Source organism: Schistocerca cancellata, chromosome 7 (assembly GCF_023864275.1).
Source record: "Schistocerca cancellata isolate TAMUIC-IGC-003103 chromosome 7, iqSchCanc2.1, whole genome shotgun sequence".
Lineage (NCBI taxonomy): Eukaryota > Metazoa > Arthropoda > Insecta > Orthoptera > Acrididae > Schistocerca > Schistocerca cancellata.
This window is the reverse complement of record NC_064632.1, coordinates 305,162,135-305,189,905: the sequence shown is the minus strand read 5'-3', so window position 1 is coordinate 305,189,905 and position 27,771 is coordinate 305,162,135. Positions and strand designations below refer to the sequence as shown.

Here is a 27,771-nt window from a genome sequence, read left to right as displayed (position 1 = left end):
AAGAATACCATCGTGACGACCGGGAGAGCGGTGTGCTGACCACACGCCCCTCCTTTCCGCATCCTCCTCTGAGGATGACACGGCGGTCGGATGGTACCGGTAGGCCACTCGTGGTCTGAAGACAGAGTGCTTTTATTTATATTTAAAGAAAGTTCTCATTCATCAGAGCAAAAGGAAATGTTGTCCCAGTCATTTCATATTTCCTTACGAACGTCGAAGGACGATATTTCCTTGTAGACCGCAGCATCGTCAGCAAACAATGTCACGGTGCAGCTGCTCCTATATGATAAAGGGTTTAACTAAAGGGGGTGAACAAAAATATAGGAACACCACAAACATAACATATTACCATACCTAAAACGTCGCAGGGAAACCATTGGCATTAAAAGCAGCTTCTGGTCGACTCTGAATCGATAAACACAAGTCCTGTATAGTTTCAAGGGAGTCTTACACCATTCTTTCTGCAAAATAGACGCAAGTTCAGGTAACGCTGATAGAGGTGGACAGCGATCACGCACCCTTCTGTCCAAGAAACATCACTAACGCTCACTAATATTGAGATCTGTTGACTAATGGCCAGTGGAGACACGAAAATTCACCTCCTGCCCATAAGACCAGTCTTTGGTGATGCGAGCTGTTTGAACAGGGTCTCTGACTCTTGGAACACATCATCACCATTGGAGAACAAACAATGTACCGTGGGATTGACCCAATCTGCCAAACTAGTCAAATATTCCTTGGCATTAATGCGACTTTGTACAGTAGCCATGTGGCCCAAGAAATACCACGATATCGCTGCCAAAATTATCACCGAACCCCCTTTATGTTTCACACTTGGGTCGAAAAATCGGCCAGAAGTTAGAAACAGTGTGAAACAAGACACATCCGACCAAATGACGTTCCTCCACTGCTCTATAGTTCAGGCGGTATTGCTTCAGCATTACGTTCTGCCATTAGGGGCATTTGCATCACTGATGAGTAATTTCGAAATTCCAGCTCTCCCTGTATTTGCCAGCTGATGAAGCTCCCTTCGCGTCGTTGTGGTGCTGACAAGGTTCAGTTTTACGGGCGCATTTGCAGCTGCCGTCCTGTTATTTTTCGTCACAATGCTCTTCAGTGGCTGTCTACCTCGATCACCCGACACAGACTTTCGTCCGCTTTCCCTATACACGGTATAAATCTTCGATACGATGCCTCTGGGAACGCCAAACACTTCCGCTGCCTTGGTTACGAAAGCAATCACCATACGACTACCAACAATCCTCCCATGTTCGTATTCGCGTAGCTCCGACGTAATGCACTCTCACCTACACAGAACACTAGTAACACTAGCGAAGTATTGACATTGCACAAGTGCTGCTCGTGCACAAATACAACAGCTCAACCTGCAGGCTTGGCTACCATCCGCATTTACATTCAAGCACGTATTTCTCGTGGTGTTTCCATATTTTTTTCCAACCGCCGTGTATTGAAAACATTAGGGATGCTATTACGCTTCTCCGGGCACGCCAGATGTTACTTTCATTTTGTTGGAAATTCGCGGTCCAGCAAATCGTAATGGGTTCTATTAATCAAAAATACCGTTGAGCTTGTCGTATACCTGCGACGATACACTGAATGGTTGTATCTGGCTCATCACTCGAGAGATGTTTCCCAGTACGTAACGCTTATCGCAAATCTAGAAAGAGGGACCGTACCTCTTCACTCCAGTACAAATAAAGGAAACCGTGTTTCGTATTAGTGTCGATTCCTGAATCACTGATGATTCTTTGAAGGAAGCTTGTGTTCCTCCAGGAAAGTCAAAATGTCGAGTTAAGAATGTGCTGTAGGATTTCAGGAACGATAACCTTTATCGCGATATTTCACACCACAGTTGAGCTGAGATGCTGTTGCTGTCGCATGAGGTCATAAAATGCAGTGTGGTACGAACGAAAAATGCTACTACTGTTACACAGGGTGGGGCAAATAAAAGTGGGCCGGACGAGTGGATACGATTAGACAACAATGTATGCATACAGCCACACCTCAGCAGGAAGGAGCAGCTGCCCATACAGCCGGCCGAACGGGGAGCACATTTACACAGGCTTCACACGTGACAGAGTTGTTAATAAAGGTCATTGTCAACTGACATGTTAGTGTATGATTACTTTGTGTGGGGAGCCCTTAAGTCTAAGGTGTATCGCAACAGCGCTTATAGTCTTCAAGAACTGCAGCAGAGCAGTTGGAATGAGACTGCAGCAATTCCAGCACTCCAGCTTCGATCCGCCTTGAGCAACGGGCTAACCAGGGTTCAAAAGTGCGAAGAGTTGAGTGGCGGTCACTTTCAACATCTGCTATAGTCAGGTCAGTACTCCACTTGCTTTCCTCTGCTGTGTTGTTTTGTATCCTGGGCCACTTCTATTTACCCTACCTTGTTTCTTCGTGAGAAATTTCGCCAACTGCGTCGTCTTGTCATCTGATTGGGTCTATAGTAAAAAATCGATTACCCTCAGGACAGCGCGTCAAAGCCCATTTTTTCGTGCATTAATTATTACTAAATTGTCATTTAGATTTTATTTACAATAACAGGGGAGAAGCTGTTAATACTGAGCTATCGTTACATAACCGAGGCATCATTTTATTATTACCTTTACGAAACATTTGAGTAACTATAAAGAGCTCGATCTCTGAGTGTCATCGGCATCACGGCGAATGATCGACGAGCGAAGCTGTTTGCAGTAAACAGTTCAGTCAGTAGTGTAAGGAGGGCCGAACTCGTAGGTACGCTGGACTGCAGTGTGCGCCTAAAGTCGCGGTTCTGCGAGCAGTGCAGCATATACCTGAATTTAGGAAAGTGTGATTTGATTTGAGAAATGTTAAAGGTATTTCATACTATGTTCGGAAGCGAGAAAGAATTACATTTTCGAATAATAAGAATGATTACTAACTTATCTTGTGATTCTTGTAGGCGTACGCATTGTCAGACCATATCAGTGACCAGTCTGCTATCTTGTCTGTTGCGAGGTGCACATTAAAAAGTACCTGGCATCCCTAAAAACTTTGTAATTTATTATTCCAATAAGCGAGAGCCTTAGCCGATTCCCACGTACCTCCATCACACCGCCACTGTAAAAGCAACGGACTCACGATTTATGTGCTATCTCTGTGCGTGAACGACATGACCACTTGATAACGCCAGGTTAGTAGTCAGTTTTACAAATACGTTGCGTTTGTTTGTCGCGGCAAGACAGAAGTCGAGGTCGGTCTCCTACACGTCCTGCTACTCCAGTACAAATGAAGATAGCTACGTGTCTTCTGCGGTAACTCATAGAATGGAATTACAAACGCACTCGGTCTGATGATGGCTGACTGACTTCAGTCGCGAGTTTTTTTTGTGTTTGTGAAGAAAGTCGTAGGATTCTGGTACACACTGGTAGCGATATGTGTCCGTAATTCTGTGCATCAGTTCTTTCAGCTTGTGTGTAAACAGGAATGATCTGCTCCTTTCTCCAGTTACGCGGTACTATTCGCCACGGTGTAGATTCTCGGTAAATGTGAGTTAGCTAACTAGCTGATCTGCAGCGTGGCATTCCCTCAGGGCCTGGTGCCTCGATCGCTGTCAGCCATTGGTATAATGGTATCCTCTTATGTGAGTACATTTTCAGATGGAAAATTTTATATTTCTGCATTCTGCCTTAGCTGTCCCTTCAAATATGTGTCCTTGGTTACTGTATTGTCGTGCTGCGTGCTGCCAGCGTCGGACGAAATTACATGAACGTATCGGCAAGGCCCATCCTTTCCCACACTTGTTTTTGTTTGATATGTAAACATGGACGTCGTCCTTTGGTTTCCCCTGCTTCTGATAACCTTTGGAGCATACCGAGCCTTAGTGTGTCTGTGATCTTGCTGTTGCAGTTGGCCACAGACTTTAAACGAGGGTAGCTTTTGTATGTACATCATTGTCAGTTCCCCGCCACAGATTATAATCTCTACAAAGCTTTATCGTCACTACCAGCCACGTTCTTAGAACGCAGACATATTACAAGGTGTCCAACGTGTCATTCAGTGCTGTCATTCATTCTGGAAATTTTTAAAAATACCGCTAAATACCATTACGCGATACCATCTCTTCAAATGCAGGGTGACCCAAAACTTCAGGCTCAAAACTATAGACTCATCGCAGGATCCTGAATTGAGAATTTTGAGGTACGAAACTATCAGTCGCAAATGAATGTTCATTTTGTGTTACCGACATAAAAAACCTTGCACATTATAGCAACAACTCAAGCTCATAGTAATGTGTTCAAGGCGACTACCGCCTGTTCTGTTACATGCATTACATCAGCGAATAAAATGTTGCCACGCTCGCTGAAATAGTCTTATTGTCTATTCTGCAATAAGACAGACAGCCTGCTCCTCTTCAGTTTCGACTGTTGTTTCATACGCCTGTAATTTTATGTAAAACTTCCTCCTTTGGCTCATCACAGCCGATTGTAGAGGATGAGTGTAACATCTTTCTCAGTTTACAAAAAATTATTTGTAAGTAACTATGTTAGATACAGTTGGTCGGTTTCCTGCAAATTGTGGCTTAAGATACAAAGATTTTTTATGGATATGCTTCCCCATATGCACCGTTTATTGTCCGTAGAACGAACGCCTCGGAGATATCTTTACCAACATCTCTTTCGCCACCGCATTTATAGCATTTCGTATTCGCGTCGTAAACATGTACACATCATGAACTACTGAAATTACAAGTTTATCATTAACGTAATTCCACAAAATAGTCAAGAGGGCTTATGTCTGCTGAACGTGACGGCCATGATGTTGGATTGTCTCTGCTGAATCATCTATCCGGAAAGGCTTCATCCACGTACTTACAAACAAATAACCCTGCTGTGCTGCAGTGCACCATCTTGTTGAAACACCAGCCATGAATAAAACTGCTGTATTTGAGGTAAAAATTTGAGTTCTAACAAGTGCACTTAAGCTGTTGTCGTAATAGTAGGCTCAGTGAAAAAGGACGGTCCAATAACTGTATTCCGCATTAAGCCATTAAGCCACACCAAACATTCCTTTTCCGGTTCTTTTTTAAATGCTGTGTTGACCCCAAGATACCGAATTATGCCTGCTTCCTTTCCCGGAGATATGAAATGACGGTTCATCGGAAAAACGAACTTTATTACACTGACACGCTCCAAGCTGTTCCTGCCAAACTCAGCACCTCGTGGCCCACAATCGGCTGCAGTGTTGCAGTCGTTGCACTTCTTTTTCATGAAAACACACCCGTTCGTGTAAAATCTTCATCCCATTGCTCGGAGGTATATGTGTTTCTCTGGAAACACGACACTCAAGGTCTGTCGCTTCTTGCCTTGTCACCAACAACTTTCCATACCATGCTTTGATGCTCTTCACATCTGGCGAGTCTCGACCACAGACACTTCGGAACTGTCGCTGAACTGTGATAGGCGACCATGTTTCAAGAAACGTTGCGCTTTCTTCTGCGTAGACACCGTTGTGACTGCAGCACTGCTCAGTTACGTTACCTGTAACAAGGGAGATAGAGAGAGAAAAGAAATAAGATGCTGTTAGACCCATGTAGAAGTGTATTCACAAAAACTTCATGATTTAAGCTATAATTTGCAACCGAGAGCATAGACACGTGGAAGTGTATCCATATAAAACATTTATGACCGAAGCTACCATTTTCAACAATCCACTTAGCTATACCTATACCTTACATAGATCCTTAGAAATAAACTTTTGAGATAAGGAAAACATTTACTTCTCAACGTGTATATTGCTTTTCAATGTAGTGCTTGCAACGTCGATGCAGAAGCATAAGCGGTTTTCGGAAAAGTTCCGCACACGTGTACTTTGCTCGTTCAGTATCTCTACTCCTTCAGATATTCATTTACTTCTCTCAAATTATTCAGTTTTGTTCCTCTGTGTGTATAAACTGCCTTTGTTTCGCTGATGGCACTGTACGAATTGTTTGCCTCTAGTTTCATCCTCTTAATGGGACTTAATGCAACTTCGAAATTACGCTGGAAAATCAGTTACGAGGTGGCTAAAGTAATGTACGACGGGATGATAAAAAGTAATGCCTCCTAATTTTTTATGTGACAGCTCTTAAAGCTTTTAAAATAAAACAAACGTTATTAACATTCTCCATTTTTTATTCTTCGTGTTTGCATGTTTGTTTCTGAATGTAGTCACCCTGGCGGCGAATATATTTCTCCCAGCGAGATCTGTTTGTTGTTACTGTCTGTGTATCAAGTTTCGTTTCCTTGACGGAGGCACAACCTAACCACTGCTTGTACCGATTCTTCACTGCCAAAGTGAAGTCCTCGAAGGTGTTTCTTAAGTTTTGGAAACATATGAAAATAGGATGAGGGTACGTTGGAAATATGTGGGGGTTGATCGATGACAATAAACCCACGTTATCGATTGTTGCAGTTGTCGCAGCGCTCATCTGTCAGGACAAATGAGAGGGTGCTCCATGCGTGGATCGAACTCTTAGAATTTGGAATTCGATTACCGCACGCTGTTTCCAAGCACCGATATAATTACGTTAACATCGCCACGTTACGTGTTACAATTGGGAACCCTCTTGCTGCAGAGGGCTGCAAATATGTAGACATCGCAAATAAAGGTGTAGAATGTTAATAACTTTTGCTTTATTTGAAATGCTTTAAGAGTTTACACATACAAAATTCGGTGGCATTACTTTTCAGCACTCTCTCGTATACTCATAATATCGAAAATAAAATGGAAAAATTAAAAATGAAGTCATACGGTAGAACAAGTGGATAAGTCTTTATACAGGATGGGCAAAATAAAATGTCCCGGAAAATACTATATCTCAGGCAGCCCAACTCACCGCTCCCACGGCAGGTGACGTTAGTTGGGTTGTCTACCTTACGGCGTATGAAATATATTCTGGGTCAGTTTTAATCTGCTCACCCTATATTTTTAGGAACCTATGATGATGGGCAGTTAGGAAATAAACAAAAAAGTGGAAAAAGCCTTGATTGATTTTCCTCAACTATATAGGGTTTCAGAAAATAAGCTCCTAAAGGGAAGTTCACAATCACTTTGTACTCAGTTTTATCTTATGGCGGCGAAAATTGGATTTTAAATGCGAAGCCCAGTCATTGTTCCTCAGGGAGCAGTGGGGAGTGCTATGTAGACAGTTGCTACAAGACAGTGAAACAAACTAATTGTGCATCAGTTTTCGGCGTCCTGCAGAACTTCATGAATGTCATGCAAGCCGCCGCCCGCTGGGTTCCGCAGCTGCCAACACCCTTTAAAAATGCCCGTCGAACCGAGGCATCAGGTGAAATGTTTCAACTGTGAAGTTAGTTTACTACTTTAGCCAATTAATGACTATGGACGAGATCTCTGTGTATCACTACAACTCCGAGACGAAGGAGCACAGCAAACAGTGAAAAGTTGTGCATTCACCAGCGCCGAAAATCACTGGGCAGGGCGATGTTTTTTTGTGACTGCTATGGTGTGGTGCTTCCAGATTACGTTTGTAACGGGTGAACCATCACAGGAGCATACTTCTGACATCTGTTGATGAGATTACGTGAGGATTCCAAGACGAAGCGTTAAGTTGGTGCTTTTCTTCCACGATAGCACTGCAGCTCATTCTGCACACGACACAGTCACACATGCTGTTTTTTTTCAGCCAGTATACTTTCCCACACCCCCGTATTCTCCTAACATGGCACCCAGTGACTTATTCCACTTTCCTAAGAAGAAGGCACGCGTCCGTGGCATTTACAGGGAGACGACGCGGTAATTTTGGAGGTAGAACGTTTCCTCAACAGCCAAAATGCAGACTACTAAAAGCAAGGTCTCAGCCAAGGGATCCATCACTTGGAAAAATGTGGGGCATTGAAGAGTGAATACGTAGAGAAGGACAAACACCACCACCACCACCACAAACTTTTACATCAGTGTTCAGTCCTGAAGTTCGTTTGCTGCTGTACGCCATTCCGCATTTGAGGCTTTCCAGGCGGGTCTGTTGCAGATTCCCTTCTCGGTTTTTCCGGTAGATATCATGGTGTAAATCTCACAATATTTCATCCAAACAATTGTTCATTTTCACGTGGTGGTTGTTGCTTTGTTCACTGCTGTAAGTCGTGACTGCTGATACTTGAATGGCCAAACTGGCACTTATTGGGGCCAGGAGCACGAATTAGGGTATGTTTATGCTGCGTTGCTGGCACCCCGCCAGTAGCGTTGTTGCATTTGCGCTGCAGCCTTGCTGCTCGCTACCCGCCAGGATTAACTATGCTGCAGCTGTTCACAGATCGAGCAGGAGTCAAACGCGGTGCTGCCTGAGTGACCTTGTAGCAGCCAATCACAGCTCAAGTTTAAGGACATACGGCGAAGTTCGCAGCACGACAAGCAAACCAGGTTGACATCACCGTCTGGCGACGATCGCGAGTAGCGGGGCGCGCAGCGGTGGTGCAGGATAAATGAACCGGTGAGATGCAGAGGGTTTGATTCATCACCGCCGAGTCATGCCAGCGAGTAGCGAGTTGGCAGCATAAACGCCTTATACATGTGCGGAGGCGTACAGTCGGATGAAAGCCGCGCTCATAGTGCCCCTACTGGGAGCCGAAGAGAAGCCTTCCGTACTTGCGCAGTTGTCTTTGTGTGTGCAGGCGGATGCTGCTCTAGTTTAAAGCTCAATTAACTCGTTGCAGTGCGCTCTGATGGGTCAGAAATCTGAGTTTTTTTCTCGCCTTTTAATGTGATAAAATAGCCTTGTTCCAGGCAGTGCATAGTTGAACCGACATCCTCGTTGATAAGATTATACGGATACGAATGGGCTTCTTAAGATTACGATCGCTGAAACGATAACGCTGAGGATAAAACCTCAGTCCTTTCTTATAACACACGTGCCCCTCTTCAGGCGGTATCCTGCCACAGCTGATTTGTCAGTGTGACACAGGCATGTACACTACTGGCCATTAAAATTGCTACACGAAGAAGAAATGCAGACGATAAACGGGTATTCATTGGATAAATATATTACAGTAGAACTGACATGTGATTACATTTTCACGCAATTTGAGTGCATAGATCCTGAGAAATAAGTACCCAGAACAACCACCTCTCGCCGTAATAACGGCCTTGATACGCCTGGGCAATGAGTCAAACAGAGCTTGGATGGCGTGTACAGGTACAGCTCCCCATGTAGCTTCAACACGATACCACAGTTCATCAAGAGTAGTCACTGGCGTATTGTGACCAGCCAGTTGCTCGGCCATCATTGACCAGACGTTTTCAATTGGTGAGAGATCTGGGGAATGTGCTGGCCAGGGCAGCAGTCGAACATTTTATGCATCCAGAAACGCCCGTACAGGACCTGCAACATGCGGTCGTGCATTATCCTGCTGAAATGTAGGGTTTCGCAGGGATCGAATGAAGGGTAGAACCACGGGTCGTAACACATCTGAAATGTAACGTCCACTGTTCAAAGTGCCGTCAATGCGAACAAGATGTGACCGAGACGTGTAACCAATGGCACCCCATACCATCACGTCGGGTGATACGCCAGTATGGTGATGACGAATACACGCTTCCAATGTGCGTTCACCGCGATGTCGCCAAACACGGATGCGACCATCATGATGCTGTAAGCTGAACCTAGATTCATCCGAAAAAATGACGTTTGCCATTCGTGCACCCAGGTTCGTCGTTGACTACACCATCGCAGGCGCTCCTGTCTGTGATGCAGTGTCAAGGGTAACCGCAGTCGTGGTCTCCGAGCTGATAGTCCATGCTGCTGCAAACGTCGTCGAACTGTTCGTGCAGATGGTGGTTGTCTTGCAAACGTCCCCATCTGTTGACTCAGGGATCGAGACGTGGCTGCACGATCCGTTACAGCGATGCGGATAAGATGCCTGTCATCTCGACTGCTAGTGATACGAGGCCGTTGGGATCCAGCACGGCGTTCCGTATTAGCCTCCTGAATCCATCGATTCCATAGTCTGCTAACGGTCGTTGGATCTCGACCAGCGCGAGCAGCAATGTCGCGATACGATAAACCGCAATCGCGATAGGCTACAATCCGACCTTTATCAAAGTCGGAAACGTGATGGTACGCATTTCTCCTCCTTACACGAGGCATCACAACAACGTTTCACCAGGCAACGCCGGTCAACTGGTATATGTGCATGAGAAATCGGTTGGAAACTTTCCTGATGTCAGCACGTTGTAGGTGTCGCCACCGGCGCCAACCTTGTGTGAATGCTCTGAAAAGCTAATAATTTGCATATCACAGCATCTTCTTCCTGTCGGTTAAATTTCGCGTCTGTAGGACGTCATCTTCGTGGTGTAGCAATTTTAATGGCCAGTAGTGTATGTTTGTGGAATTCACCACAGCACTCTTGCATGGTGCGACATGTCTGCCTAATATAAGATTTGCCAGGCAGGCGTGTAATTTTTTATACGTCGCTTTTTCTAATGCCACTATCGCCTTCGATCGAACATAATGCGTTCCTAAATATTGCCAGCATGTCTTCAAGAATGTAAAGGATCAAGAAATATGACATTAAATGCATTTTCCATGCACCAGCCATAATCGTACCTGGCGATTCCTCTCCTCAGTAGCTCCTTCTGCTATTGTTCCATTGATGTTCTTCTGTCTTAAATTGTTTCTCTGTTCCTGTTTCGATCTGCACTCAGGGGTACCTGGTTTCCTGTATTCATCTTAGTACACTCTCTCCCCTCCCCCCCTCTCTCTCTCTCTCTCTCTCTCTCTCTCTCTCTCTCTCTCTCTCTCTCACTCTCTCTCTCTCTAGCTGATCTTCAACATGCTTCTGTAGCAAATACTGTCCAGGGGCTCTACCTGTCTACGCTATTGTCTCCCTATTATTATCGAAGTTTCATGGCTGTAGAGGGCAACACATCAAACATATTTTCACGATACGTTTCCGTATTTCCTGACTGATACTCTTCCCGGTGGCCAACGATTTAAAAATAAAGAACATTAAATCACCTGACGACATTGGAACCAGCTACCTTTTGCATATTAGATTGATATGCTACACACTACGCTACAATGCTGCTTCATGTATTAGTATCGTTTTAAGGCTCTAGAATATCACGCAAAATTACGAAATCTTTTTTCACCGATTACTCGCGAGCGAGGATCTACCAGGGTGAAAGGCTGTAGAGTGTCATATCTTAAACCCTAACGTACGACACTGTACAGATTATTTCAAAAAGTAGACCTCAACCATGGGGACCTCATCTTAGTCCTCTCTTCTAGTTATCATTATTACGGGTTCATATTCTTCTTCAGTACTTCATACCACTTTTCTCTTGTTTATTCTCATAGCATACTAGTTATTTCTGTTGTGCCGAGGACCTCCTTTAGACTTCTTTCGTTTCCATGAAGTCAGCAATGTCATCTACACATTGCAGACGAAACTGTGAATAGATTTATTCTGGATGTTCCGGAGAGACAGCTGTGTTCATTTCGGACGGGATTTTTTGAGGCTGGTAACCGAAGTGTCCCCGTTATGTGAAAGAGTGGCAATTTATGTTCACGGCCAGCTGCGTGAAAAGTGTGACAGAACGATGGATATGAAGACGGCACCAGCCGTCGGGCCATCTCTCTCGTGTCAGCGCCGGCCACGCATTTGCTATGCGGAGAATAAGCTATAAATTAAATTCACGCCGCGTCATTCGTCACGCGCTGTGGGCGGGGAGCGGCACCGCGTGTCATGTACTGAAATGAAAGTGTTATTGATGTCCTCGTCACTCCGGCTTTGTTCTCGCGACGTCAATCGACATTAGTAGGCAGGACTGACACTATGGAATAACCTACCAAAGCCCAAAACAGTTCCAAGTGGCGTTCCGTGCTGTTCTAATACTAAATAGTACTGTCACTAGACACCGTACTGTTGACGCTGAAATATGACATAGCGGATGCAGCGCCCTTATTGAGAAAAACTGTTATTTCGCATTTGCTGCTGTTCGAATAACTGAACATGAAGTATATTCGATTCTGTTGTATAATTTGACCACGGTTTTTCAGTTATTACGTTTTTTGGCGGCCTCGATTAAAAACAGTCAACAGTGCTATGGGAGTAAACTAGATGCGAACTTTAAAACTTTGTGTCCCAAAAGTTAAAATTAATGTATGGCTGATACTCTTTGATGGTAGCTTCGTTTATAACACCACACAATAATTTAATAATTTGTAGACACATTTGTTTCGCCATGAATGTTGAACGGTGACGAGATGTGGATAGTGTCGTGTTTAACGCGTACGCGTTAGAATATGAAACGGTTGTAGATGAAGTAATGAAACTCTCTCCTCTCTCTCTCTCTCTCTCTCTCTCTCTCTCACACACACACACACACACACACACACACACACACACACACACACACACACAGAGAGAGAGAGAGAGAGAGAGAGAGAGAGAGAGAGAGAGAGAGAGAGAGAGAGTGAGTTTCATATCATAAGCTGTAATATTGCGTATTAAGGCCAACGGCAGGAAATATATAATATAGTTCATCAGATTAATGTTCTTTCGGGAGCAGTTACTACCGGAATATAGATAAAAATAACATGGTGCGTTAGCTCAAATTATGGAAAATTCCGAATTTCGTTCTCAGATTTTTGCTTAAAATATCTTCAGTCGTCATACCATAAACATTACAAATACGCAATTACTTTTCAATATTTAGGTTATCTATAGAGTTGGAAACACCGTTATTTCAACACGAATACTCACCACTTCCTCTAACATATGGAAATGGAAATGAGCGTTTGGCGCCATTGGCCGGGAGGTCCCATGCGGTGCAGGTCTTATTACATTCGACGCCACATTGGGCTACCTGCGCGCTGGATGGGGATGAAATGATGATGAAGACAGCACAAGACCCAGTCCCTGAGCGGAGAAAATCCCCGACCCAGCCGGGAATGGAACCCGGGCCCGTAGGACGGCAATCCGTCACGCTGTCCACTCAGCTATCGGGGCGGACCCTCTACGAAACCCAAAGAATGTGATGACGTTCCGTGATCTGATTTTGATGATATAAAGCCTGTACAGTGTCCAAAGGTATTATGAAGCTACCTGCAAAATAAGTCTAGTAGTTTTGGAGAGTAGCACGTTCAGACAGACAAGCAAGAAAATTTTATTAAGATTTTAATATACAGTGTCTTTGTTTCTGTGATGCGATTTAGGTGGAATATAGCCTACACGTTTCCACAAGCTACGCTGAAGTTCCAAGGAAAACCCCCACAGAAATCCGTCTAGGAGTTTTAGAGATTAACATCTTCAAAATCAATCAGACACGACGGTTTTATTACTAGTATATGTGCGAGGCTCGCGGGTTCGATTTCCAGCCGGGACGGAGATTTTCTCCGCTCCAGGACTGGATGTTATGTTGCCTTCATTATCATTTCATCCTCTTCATCATGCCAGTTGCCGAAGTGGCGTCAGCTAAAAATAATTACACCAGGCGACTGGTCTACCCGACGGGAGGCCCTACCCACACACTCATTTCATTTCATTGGTACAGATATATACATTTATTTCACCTGGTAAGAATACAGCTTTCAGACTATTTCTCCCATCTAACCAGACATTATTAGTGAGTTAACATGACAATTAGTCTAGTTCATGAGTCTACAAAATATTATTATTATTATTATTATTATTATTATTATTATTATTACTACTACTACTACTACTACTAATAATAATAATAATAATAATAATAATAATAATAATAATAATAATAATTTGAATTTTAAAATTTTTGGGACGAATTAAATGTTCAGAGAGATTTTGGTTTTGCAGCCTGTCGTCGTGAACTAATCACTGCGATATTGCGACTGGGCGCCTGCCTGTCAGCCTTATGTGAACCATCGAAGACTGACGATGATGTTCCCCATTCCGAAATTTAATGTTTGATGTAATATCAGTTTTTCGCCATGCTCTTTCGTCGACCTGTTGTATGGTAAACCATGAGTATTTTGGTCAGACAGATATCTTCGACGTGGGTCTGTCCTTTGGTGGCCAGCATTTTTACGGAGGACTTCGAGTACAGAGTGCTGGAATATATGGACGATATTATCATAGGATGGCGTCATGGAGAAGATAAAGTAACGGAATATTTACATCAACCCAACCCCCATTGGTAAGAACATGCGATTCACTATGGAGACAGAGAAAGATGATTGTCTGCCTTTCCTGAACGTTAAGGGTACACGGAAAACTCTCTAGGGCTTTCAGTTTATCTTAAGCCCACTTAAACCGAGCTATGTATAGCAGTCGTCGAGTTGTCGTCATCCGCCGCAAACTGTGAGTGTGCTTACAACACTTCCTCCTAATTTCATACAGTCCCAGATCCAGATAGTTCAGGTAAAGAGCTCGCTCAGCTAAAAACAATAACGGAAAATGGATATTCTATACAGTAGATAAACAAAACACTATCAGATAAAACCAAAAATCACGAAGCACGCCGGCAAAATCTTTAGGTTTTCTTCCCTTTGTTAACAACATTTAAGACAGCAAGAATCCTTCGTAATTTTAGGTGACGCTGGCTTTTCGTGTGCGATCAGCGAAGGGCAAATTTTTGTTGCAGAAGCTGGAATTTACTAAGTACCTAGCCAGTGTCGTATGGCATATACAGTATAGGCCAGACCAAGAGTACAGTGGAAGAACGTTGCACCTTAGATTAACGCTGCACTCGTCTTCTGTAGCCAAGCAAAACTGCTATCGCCGAACATTGAATACATATTGGCCATTCAGTATAGTATGATTAAGCGCTATTTGGAACACAGTTGCCGGCCGTAGTGGCTGAGCGGTTCTAGGCGCTACAGTCTGGAACCACGCGACCGCTACGGTAGCAGGTTCGAATCCTGCCTCGGGCATGGATGTGTATGATGTCCTTAGGTTAGGTTTAAGTAGTTCTAAGTTCTAGGGGACTGATGACCTCAGAAGTTAAGTCCGATAGTGCTCAGAGCCATTTTTTTTTTTTTTTTTTTGGAACACAGCATGTTTTTGAGACTTCATTATTAAAGAATCTGTGGAAGTAAGCATCGCGGGAAACCTGATGAAGTTGCTGGATGATGCGTGGAACCGTATCATGTTCTCGATTTGCTGATGTCGAATACGCAGTGCGCCGATGTCAGGCCGTCGGGTAGTGTGGTCCGTCTGTCAGTATGATCTTGACGCATGCGCGAAATACTTATGGTGCGCTGGTAAATTGGGGAACGTGGGACCTCTTCTATGTCTCAGCTGAGGATGACTGGCAGGCACCCAATCGAAACGTAGATTGTTCCTGCAGGAACCAAATTTCTTTGAGCAATAAAAATAATAATAATAATAATAATTACATAATAAGGTTAGATTAAGGGATGACCGGATACTCTTCCCGTCAACCACCTCACCCGAAGAGAGGATATGTGCACCTCAACTGTGTTCTTTTTTATTTTTTTATTTTTATTATTTTTTTTATTATTAATGTGTGTGAAATCTTATGGGACTTAACTGCTGAGGTCATCAGTCCCTAAGGTTACACACTACTTAACCTAAATTATCCTAAGGACAAACACACACACTCATGCCCGAGGGAGGACTCGAACCTCCGCCGGGACCAGCCGCAGAGTCCATGACTGCAGCGCCTTAGACCGCTCGGCTAATCCCACGCGGCAACTGTGTTATTCATGTGAATGTGAGCGAAAGCCCGCATCTCGTGGTCGTGCGGTAGCGTTCTCGCTTCCCACGCCCGGGTTCCCGGGTTCGATTCCCGGCGGGGTCAGGGTTTTTCTTTGCCTCGTGATGGCTGGGTGTTGTGTGCTGTCCTTAGGTTAGTTAGGTTTAAGTAGTTCTAAGTTCTAGGGGACTGATGACCATAGATGTTAAGTCCCATAGTGCTCAGAGCCATTTGAGCGAAAGTTTTCTAAATGTTTGCGAACCGTGTAAGCGAGGTCGGACTTGGATATAAGCCTGGTATTCACCTAGTGGGATGTGGGAAACCGCCTAAAACCACATCCAGGCAGCTGGCACACCTTCCGTCGTCGTCAACCCGCCGAGCGCATTCAATCCGGGGCCGGCGCACCTCTCCATTCCGGAAGCGGCGCTTTAACGTGCACGGCTATCCGTGCAGTAGTAGTAGTAGTAGTAGTAGTAGTAGTAGTAGTAGTAATAACTGAGAGAGGCCCAAAATTTTTTGAATAATAATGATAATAATAATAATATTTATATTTATGAATGCGTGGAATTTAAGTAATGTCAGTCTCATTTACGTTAAGCAATTTCGTCATTGCGTTCTTGAATTTGAGCAGTAACATCTAACAGAAACGTGTGGCAGCAGTTCAGAAGGTATCAATATGAAAAAGAAGTTGACTGCTTAGGGGAAGAGCGAGAAGTAATAGTGCAAGAATAGCAGACGAGGTGGGAAGAAGTAAACTGAAACAGAAAGAGATGAAAAAAATCACAGATAGTTCACAATGTGACAGTACAGTGTGACACGGATATGGTTCACTGTTACACGGAGGGAAACATGGAATCTTCCTAGGGAGAAGCTACGCCGATGATAATAGTTACAGCTCCCATGCAGGTTACAAGGTAGTTGTTTTCAGAGTTGCATCGCTGAAATTGAGGAGGAGACAGAGATTTAGCGTTGTACAAAGGAACAGACAAGTTGCTGGACGTATTTGGTACGGCAGTAATGGAATGGTACTAGCTATTTGATATGTAGGAGAGGTATTGAGGACACTAGTGACCCAGAAACCGTTGACTTAAACAGTGTGTGTGAAAAATCAGGCTGGCTACCCAGTCGCATCCCACCTGGGTATAAGAAGGAATGATACGATTAAACAATCGGAAGTTGCACCCATACCTTACGCAAGCACTTAAAGCAAGTTCGAGTCGTATGGAGGTTTCACTGTTTGTACCGCGTTGAACTTGTGACAATACGGTCACATACCACTTTGCAATAATAAATTAATTTCATAGCTGTATTTTCCTAATGTGGCTGCAGGGAAATACATAGCTAGTGGCCTGTGGAGTAAGATGGTTCAAATGGCTCTGAGCACTATGCGGCTTAACTTCTGAGGTCATCAGTCCCCTAGAACTTAGAACTACTTATACCTAGCTAACCTAAGGAAATCCTGCCCGAGGCAGGATTTCAACCTGCGACCGTAGCGGTCGCGCGGTTCCAGACTGTAGCCCCTTGAACCGCTCGGCCACCCAGGCCGGCTGGAGTAAGATTCTTGAATTTGTCTTCGCTGAGGCAGGCCAGAGCGGATGAGTTGTGAGAGGCCTGGCTGGTCTTAGCGCTTTGAATACGGGGTGGTTTATAGCCCACTGTTGGGCTGTGGGTTCACAGAAATTTTTGGGTGAGAACTGTTCGGGTTCCGTTGTCTGTGAGTCGCAATGTGACTTTGAAATTAGAGCTGCGTATTGCTGGCGTGACGAATCTGCCTAGCTTGTAGACTGATGCAAACAAGCGAAACCAATATTTAGCCGTCTCCATTGTGAGAAAATTTTCTGAGTTTTACATTCCGGATGTTGTAAGCCAATCATGTTGGTCAGCGGCATAAGCTCTGTGGCGAAAATGTCTGAACCAACGAGTGGCAACGCAGAAAATACAGTGTACCAACTCCGGTTAGTCAACTGACTTACAGTAAGTAGGGGGGGGGGGGGAGTTTTAGCAGGGCTCTCCTATGTTTTGGTGTATTCAGGGAAATTCTTGCTCGTCACTGTGGCGAAAGCCGTGAATCTTCCCATCCAAGTTGTCGGTTGTTGGGAACGGAGAGGAACGTAGAGCAGACAGTGCGGGGGCGCGTGGTCGTGTAAGGTTATAGCGAGAAAGAGGTGCCCGTCGCAGCCAGGCGTCCTTTCCCGAGTCCCTCGAGTAACTCGCTTTTAGCGTTAGCGCTGCCTTTGATGTGGGCAACTCACAATTTGGGATGTCCATTCCGCAACTAGTATTTATCCTTTAGCGATTTGCCATATTCGGATCTTCGATCCGTTTCTAACTTGCATTTGCAAGCTGCACATAGTCGGAGATACAATTGCAGTTCTGTAGCAATCTTCCATTTAGTCTGAGGTACCTCCCAGTTCTTGACAGCGCGTTCTACACCAACTGGGCTCCATTCAAGCACTCATTTACCTTATTTTTGCGCACATAAGCGTGACTTTGTTAAACTCATTTTGAGACACAATATTTTTTGAGCTTCAGATAAGCAGTCATCCTTGTCATAATTAAGTGAATTGATATTCACTGTTTGGTTGAAGTAAGTAATTATAAATCACTTAACTGTGATAAGAACTTGAGGAAAAATTTGTACGTTAAAGTTCAGGATTGTATTTTCTTTCGTTCTACAACAGTCCAGGTCAGGTGACCATAATTAAAAAATTAATGTGATTGATTTCTTTTGCGTAACTTAATTGTGCACTCACTGTGGTGGCGTTCGACTGTAAAACAGGCGCATCTACTTCGAACATTCAATGTGTGCTGTACGAAATGTACTTCATATGCATCGCTAATGATTAATGAAAATTGCCCTCATTTGTATTTACCACAGTGTTGAGATCATAGGGAGTTTCAGTTACTATAACTAGCAGTTTGTTGGTTTACAATTATACAAGGCGAGCACTTCGGCTATGTTAAGTATTTAAGTGTAGTAGGCAGTTTGTACGCTCCACTGTCGAGCCCAACCACGTCACAACGTCATTAAAACAATATACATTAACATTTCAAACTACGTTACAGTAGTAATGATTTGGCTGGGCTAAAGACTGGACTCATTTTTGTTTAATATACGATGAAAAATATTTTTCAAGTTTCTAGATTACATGAAGGCCAGAGACAGACCTGCAGCATGCTGCAACAGTCTGTTCGTTCCAGTTTCATTGTTCATCTAAGATTTACGCCACAGCAGGAATACTGTTTGTCTGTTCCTGACTAATTGCTACCTGACCAGAAGATTTGTAAGGCAAACTACAACCATTGGAACGCGCGTTCACCACGCACATAATTCAACGAATGATTCGAATGCGGCTGCACAGTGACGGGTTTCAAATGGGAGATTCTAAAATCAATACAGCACCGCTTCCCACCTGCTGATGGAACATCTGTTACCAGCCAAACAAAGCGGCCAAAAAAAAACGAGGTAACTTCATCACAGTGCTCAAATGGGGGGCAAAAGCACCGCGCATAACTCACTGTCTCACAGAAATGTCCTACCATTGTAGGGGCACCGACGCACAAATGGCCTCACGCACGCAGTTTAGCGCAAATAGTGAAACGCTGTCGGACAGATCCGCACTCAACGAAGCAAGGAAAACATTCATCTCAATAAGAGATGTCAAAATTTGTACTGCATACTTTAATTTATCGTCATTATTATCACTGTCAGCCTAGAAACAGCTAATCTGAAAATTAGTTTATTTCCTCTTCGATAGTCTTCGAGGATGGAAAGTCGCGCGAAATCTCATTTATTCGTCGTTCATTGATCTTGATCTCTTGTTCACGTGGATCGTTTTCTTTTCGTACAATAAGTTCACAGTACTTGATAATTCGAAGATAACAGCGGCAAAATCGACGACAATTATTAAATTTCATTTCACCCAACTGCCATTCGCTGATCAGGGCACGGCGTCAGTTAACAAGCTACCATTGATTTGAGTTGTACAGTACTGTATTCCCCCCTTCTGTTGCGAATGTAAAATGATATAAAAGAGTACGAAGATGGTCATGTCATTGGACAAAAAATTAGATGCCCTGCATATGATGGACAAAGAATTGTTGAAAAACGATTTACAGAGACAACAACTCAAGTGGGCAAAATAATGGTTGATTTACAACACAAGGCGGAAACCTCTTCGACCGAAATAATGTTACTAATACGCCTGCATGATCGTGCTGCGCGCAAGTGTCATACAACTTTGACTCAAAACTAACTCACTGGTTCTTTTGGTGTATGAAACTCACTGTACTTCTTAAAATATCTGCTCAAAGTTTATGCGAAAATAATGTATAATTTGAGTGTCATGCCTAAATAAATGTAACTTAAATTTTTATAGCATTTCTTGCATGCCATGCTAATTTTTTCTGAATTTAAGGATTATATGGATTCTTGATATTCCGGATGAATTTTCTTGTTCAGCTAGTCGAACAAAAGAAAGAATGCAACTCTGTATCTAAAACATTCATGACGTCTTAAATTACACTCCTGGAAATGTAAAAAAGAACACATTGACACCGGTGTGTCAGACCCACCATACTTGCTCCGGACACTGCGAGAGGGCTGTACAAGCAATAATCACACCCACGGCACAGCGCACACACCAGGAACCGCGGTGTTGGCCGTCGAATGGCGCTAGCTGCGCAGCATTCGTGCACCGCCGCCGTCAGTGTCAGCCAGTTTGTCGTGGCATACGGAGCTCCATCGCAGTCTTTAACACTGGTAGCATGCCGCGACAGCGTGGACGTGAACCGTATGTGCAGTTGACGGACTTTGAGCGAGGGCGTATAGTGGGCATGCGGGAGGCCGGGTGGACGTACCGCCGAATTGCTCAACACGTGGGGCGTGAGGTCTCCACAGTACATCGATGTTGTCGCCAGTGGTCGGCGGAAGGTGCACGTGCCCGTCGACCTGGGACCGGACCGCAGCGACGCACGGATGCACGCCAAGACCGTAGGATCCTACGCAGTGCTGTAGGGGACCGCACCGCCACTTCCCAGCAAATTAGGGACACTGTTGCTCCTGGGGTATCGGCGAGGACCATTCGCAACCGTCTCCATGAAGCTGGGCTACGGTCCCGCACACCGTTAGGCCGTCTTCCGCTCACGCCCCAACATCGTGCAGCCCGCCTCCAGTGGTGACGCGACAGGCGTGAATGGAGGGACGAATGGAGACGTGTCGTCTTCAGCGATGAGAGTCGCTTCTGCCTTGGTGCCAATGATGGTCGTATGCGTGTTTGGCGCCGTGCAGGTGAGCGCCACAATCAGGACTGCATACGACCGAGGCACACAGGGCCAACACCCGGCATCATGGTGTGGGGAGCGATCTCCTACACTGGCCGTACACCACTGGTGATCGTCGAGGGGACACTGAATAGTGCACGGTACATCCAGACCGTCATCGAACCCATCGTTCTACCATGCCTAGACCGGCAAGGGAACTTGCTGTTCCAACAGGGCAATGCACGTCCGCATGTATCCCGTGCCACCCAACGTGCTCTAGAAGGTGTAAGTCAACTACCCTGGCCAGCAAGATCTCCGGATCTTTCCCCCATTGAGCATGTTTAGGACTGGATGAAGCGTCGTCTCACGCGGTCTGCACGTCCAGCACGAACGCTGGTCCAACTGAGGCGCCAGGTGGAAATGGCATGGCAAGCCGTTCCACAGGACTACATCCAGCATCTCTACGATCGTCTCCATGGGAGAACAGCAGCCTGCATTGCTGCGAAAGGTGGATATACACTGTACTAGTGCCGACATTGTGCATGCTCTGTTGCCTGTGTCTATGTGCCTGTGGTTCTGTCAGTGTGATCATGTGATGTATCTGACCCCAGGAATGTGTCAATAAAGTTTCCCCTTCCTGGGACAATGAATTCACGGTGTTCTTATTTCAATTTCCAGGAGTGTATTTTTCGCCGTTATTGGAGATGTAGTTTGTGACCTGTCAGTAAACTATGTGCTGAATCGGGGCTCAAACTCGGAGGCATGCTTTTCGAGGACTGTATCTTTATGATACAAACACTCACGGACCGTCTCAGAGAGACAACTACCGGCTAATTCCTATCCATATGTCGGAAAATACAGGGTGTTTCAAAAATGACCGGTATATTTGAAACGGCAATAAAAACTAAACGAGCAGCGATAGAAATACACCGTTTGTTGCAATATGCTTGGGACAACAGTACATTTTCAGGCAGACAAACTTTCGAAATTACAGTAGTTACAATTTTCAACAACAGATGGCGCTGCAAGTGATGTGAAAGATATAGAAGACAACGCAGTCTGTGGGTGCGCCATTCTGTACGTCGTCTTTCTGCTGTAAGCGTGTGCTGTTCACAACGTGCACGTGTGCTGTAGACAACATGGTTTATTCCTTAGAACAGAGGATTTTTCTGGTGTTGTAATTCCACCGCCTAGAACACAGTGTTGTTGCAACAAGACGAAGTTTTCAACGGAGGTTTAATGTAACCAAAGGACCGAAAAGCGATACAATAAAGGATCTGTTTGAAAAATTTCAACGGACTGGGAACGTGACGGATGAACGTGCTGGAAAGGTAGGGCGACCGCGTACGGCAACCACAGAGGGCAACGCGCAGCTAGTGCAGCAGGTGATCCAACAGCGGCCTCGGGTTTCCGTTCGCCGTGTTGCAGCTGCGGTCGTCTCATGCGCCAGAGTTTACACCTCTATCCATACAAAATTCAAACGCGGCAACCCCTCAGCGCCGCTACCATTGCTGCACGAGTGACATTCGCTAACGATATAGTGCACAGGATTGATGACGGCGATATGCATGTGGGCAGCATTTGGTTTACTGACGAAGCTTATTTTTACCTGGACGGCTTCGTCAATAAACAGAACTGGCGCATATGGGGAACCGAAAAGCCCCATGTTGCAGTCCCATCGTCCCTGCATCCTCAAAAAGTACTGGTCTGGGCCGCCATTTCTTCCAAAGGAATCATTGGCCCATTTTTCAGATCCGAAACGATTACTGCATCACGCTATCTGGACATTCTTTGTGAATTTGTGGCGGTACAAACTGCCTTAGACGACACTGCGAACACCTCGTGGTTTATGCAAGATGGTGCCCGGCCACATCGCACGGCCGACGTCTTTAATTTCCTGAATGAATATTTCGATGATCGTGTGATTGCTTTGGGCTATCCGAAACATACAGGAGGCGGCGTGGATTGGCCTCCCTATTCGCCAGACATGAACCCCTGTGACTTCTTTCTGTGGGGACACGTGAAAGACCAGGTGTACCGCCAGAATCCAGAAACAATTGAACAGCTGAAGCAGTACATCTCATCTGCATGTGAAGCCATTCCGCCAGACACGTTGTCAAAGGTTTCGGGTAATTTCATTCAGAGACTATGCCATATTATTGCTACGCATGGTGGATATGTGGAAAATATCGTACTATAGAGTTTCCCAGACCGCAGCGCCATCTGTTGTTGAAAATTGTAACTACTGTAATTTCGAAAGTTTGTCTGCCTGAAAATGTACTGTTGTCCCAAGCATATTGCAACAAACGGTGTATTTCTATCGCTGCTCGTTTAGTTTTTATTGCCGTTTCAAATATACCGGTCATTTTTGAAACACCCTGTACATAGAAAGAGCGGAAGAAGACGACGACTACAGTGAACACTTTGACGTAACTACAGACGCTTGTGCTTTAATACGTTTTCCACCAAGGATGTTATTCGCATAGTACCAAAACATGGTGGATTTTAGAACAAACGAAGTTATTTAGGTTATAATAGTAGGAATAGTATATTTTAGGAGTTGATTGTATAGACGAATTTGAATAAAACATTCTATTCAACAGAACTCCAATTTTTATTATTTACAAATATACAGGCGTTAAGCAAAGGCAAATAGTTGAGCATAAGTTAATTTTCTTACATTATTCCTCAGAGTTCAATGCAGTTACATATTCTCTGAGGTCGTCTTGGGGTTCTTTTATGAGGCCAAACATTTTCATAATCCGAACGATCAATTCGTCTCTTGTATTTAATTTTTCTTCGTAGGCGTCGCCTTTCAGACATCACCACAGGCAAAATCTGAAGGATAAAGTCCAGGGACCTATACGGACAAGAAACACCACCAATTCTGCCGATTCATCCTCCGGAGAATGTTATGTTTAAATGTTGTGTCATTGACGACAAAAATCTGCAGGGACCCTGTCATTCTGGAAGAATGTGCACATCCTTGTAGCGAAAGTAACTTGTTACAATAAGGGTGGAAGCCCTGTTAAACGATGCGGTAACACAAAAGTCCTAGTCATCTGATCGTCTGTCAAATGACACTACACATTCACAGAGAAGCCTTTTTCAAAATGGGCCTCCACAAAGGCATGTGAATTTTCATCAGATCACCAATGTGAATTAAGAGTGTTATTAGCACTTCACGGATGAAAATGTTTTCGTCACTAAACGGTGTTAATAGGATTAATCGGCAAATTACAATTACAAAGCAACAAAATTCTAATCACTTACAGTCATCTCCTTCTCAAAGGATTGAGATCGTGCGTACGTAATGTCAGCCACATCCTTTTATATAGAACACCACCGATACGTGTTGAAATTCTGCTTATGCTTAGTGAAGGTCTATGTTCTGTCAGCCGAATAACATACTCAGCTTTTATGGTAACGTCTACGGGCAGAAGCAGCGTCTCCGAAGCAAAACCTGTACCCAAATACCATATCGGCACTTCCAGTATCTATAAATAACGTGCGACGTCCTTGGGCGAAATGGTAAGGGCAAGTATTGTGCGTAAGAGCATGATGTACCTACAAACCCATGACGTATTTTGGTCGGTACTTGAGTATAGTGGCTGATTTTAAATTCCATGAAGGAATGCGCACTAGACATCGCCATGAGCAGTTTCCGCCATTTTCTGCAGTTTTTGTTGCTGCTGGACTTTCTTTGTGCGGCATTTGTAAATACATGGGTTTGATAAAAGCTAGTGGCAACACTGTTATAATTCATACCAGATTTCACTGACAGACGTTCACCATATTACATATCCTGCGAATAATCGCCCCGCATCTCGATCACCTTCCCTCACAGGGATGGAAGGCGTCTTACACCGTCAACGCGTCCATCCCCGTTGAAGTCTCGCAGGAGTGCCATATGGCACGGATGATGTCTCTTGTGTTGTAGTGCATGCCACGAAGAGCTCATTTTGCAGAAAAGAACGTAACAGCACGCCGCACGGGATTAGTCGAGCGGTCTAAGGCGCTGCAGTCATGGACTGTGCCGCTGATTCCGAAGGAGGTTCGAGTCCTCCCTCGGGCATGGGTGTGTGTGTTTGTCCTTAGGATAATTTAGATTAAGTAGTGTGTAAGCTTAGGGACTGATGACCTTAGCAGTTAAGTCCCTAAGATTTCACACACATTTGAACATTTCGTAACCGCACGGATTCATATCGCGCGAATGCGGTGGATGTTCCAGTACCCCATCCCCACATACGCAGCAGATCATGCTCGGGGTTCGCCGTGTGACCTCGCACATTGTCATGAAGGACGATAGGATGTAGTCCATCGGCGATCTTCAAGCAACAGGCAGGAAAGGAGCTCAATACTCATTGTCCATGGAAGTGCTGTATAATAGAGCAACGCTACTTGGAATATATTGTTAATTCTTCATGTACAGAATTTTATACTGAGTAAAATGCTGTTTTTTATAGTACCATTTATAAAACATGTGAACATTTAAGCCATACTACTAAGGTCGTGCACCGTTTTGTTCCTTGATACAGGAGGAGGTCTTTTGCTATGGAACATGTGATACTTTCAAATGTGCTGAGTTTCTTTAATATCCTAACAACTTTACCTGTCCCGTAAATAGAAGTTCGTGTTAGTTTCCAGTAGTTTCTGTTTCAAAATGTGGTCAACGTGTAACTGGTTTTTGATAATACTTCGACTTAATTTGTTTTCTCTGAATGATTATTGGTGTACAGTAAAGTAGTAATGTAACAGATACTGTTAAATACGATATTGACAAGATTTTCTCGTTTGCAAGGCTTTAAAATTTCAATCTAACATTTCTTCCTAGATGCATGCCCTTTGGTACACTTGAACATGTTTTAACATATTGAAAAACCTTCAACTTCTATTGTAATTTTTGTAATCCCAGAAAAAGTGAATGCCCTCATTTAAAAATGGAATAAGAAAATATACTAAACTTTTATTACAGGACTAGCTAGAAGCGGGTCTGAAAAGTGTACAAAGCTACAACTCTCTCACCTATAAATGGCTAACAAATCGTAATCACAATCACAGTTGAAAAAATTGCTCAAGTACAGTTTCACATCTTCATCTACCAAACAGAAATGACAATCGATAAATAAACCTACAGCATCTGGAAAAGCAACCACGGAACGCAAACATATCTCTGTAACCATAAAACCTGGACATATGTTGTATGGAATGTTTTATTCGAATTAGTCTATAATGTCACCTCCTAAAGTACTTGGTCTTTCTCCTGAAAGACGCCGTATATAGTCGCTGAACAAAATAATGTGAACATTATTGGAACCAGATAGAGCGATCTTTGGCTGAATCCCACAGGACTCAATGCACCCAAATTTTGAATAGGAGTGCTGAGAATGTTATCATCTCTCAATGAACAGTACTGCTGTTTCTCTAAAGTTTTTGGAGGAGAGTGATACGTAATTAATTTTTTTTTCATGTGGAGCACTGTACATAAGTAATTTTTAAGGCGAGGATAGGAGAATTACTACAGCCTTCTTAATAGAAGAAAGGCAACTTTTAATCACCGAGTTAATGATAAATTTCTTTTATGCAATGCAATTTGTGATAACCTTGTTGCAGTATGAAGTCTTACATTTTTATGGCAAAAAAGTATGAAAACCAGAAACTTCTAAAGTCTGTAACAAACGAGTAGTGTGGGAAGGATGGGAGTGGGTGGAGGAACGTCTAAAATATTTTGGTGTAGTGTGCCGCCGTCTATCAAACCGGTCTCGTATGCAGGACGGATATTAATGCGTTTTGCTGCACACCATAATCCATGGGAAAGTCTACAGGCGGCTCTTAGCAAAAATGTGTGTGAATTCCAAGGGACCAAGCTGCTGAGGTCATCGGTCCCTAGTCTTACACACTGCTTAAACTAGCTTATGCTAAAAACAACGTACACGCCCATGTCCGAGGGATGACTCGAACGTCCGGCGGGTAAGCCCGCACAGTCCGTGACATGGTGCCCTAAACCGCGCGGCCACTCCGCGTGGCGGGCTCTTATCCTGGAGTTTGTTACATGGTTGCAGCTGCTGCTGTTAATAATGATTATGAGATGGCGATCATGACCTACCTTCTGGACGGGCACTACATTTACAATTGTCAGCTAAAATTTCCGTATCTACCCGGGAGTGGACAGCATACGTTTACATTCTTGGTAAATTAAAGTAAGTCTGAAAAATTATTTCATGCACCTTAGGATAATCAGCCCAACTTACATCAGCACTCTAAGGGAGATTTGATGTAATTTGTGTTTAGTGCCTTATGTTGCCTGAACTATTTTCCGGCCAGCCTTGTTTTTCCCACCCTATACATTTATAGGCACTGCTACGACGTCGAAATATCTCTGGCAGTCCTTCTGCTCTTGCTGGATAGCACAAGGAAAGAACTTCGTGAGGGAGAGTTGTGTAGAGGGGAGCAGCTGACAGACGGTCGCCGTCTCGAGCACTTCCGCTGAATGATGGGAATCCTCCCCCGCCATAAGCCGCTGCCTTTCTCAATGGGCCGGACACTTCATCTCCCAGACCTCTCAGGAAGCGAAACTCATATTCCTCAGCGGAACCATCAATCAGCTGAACGATTGATTCTCTTGCAAAGGAGGGAGATGACAGCAGTATCCACCCCTACATGTACGTATATACCGTGCAAACCACATTATGGTGTGTGGAGGTGGGTACTTCGTGCATCACGGTCACTTTCGCCCACTTTCCTGTTCCAGTCGCGAATAGTTCGCAGGGATATCAATTGACGGTAAGCCTCTATATTTGCTAAACTCTATTTTAATTTTATATT

At 44.2% G+C, this 27,771-nt stretch overlaps 1 protein-coding gene across 2 annotated transcripts in view; it reads left to right on the top strand.

The window, feature by feature from the left end:
* The window catches only part of LOC126092430 (YLP motif-containing protein 1), a 639,037-nt gene that overhangs the window by 281,247 nt on the left and 330,019 nt on the right, over nucleotides 1-27,771 (top strand). The window lies entirely within an intron of this gene.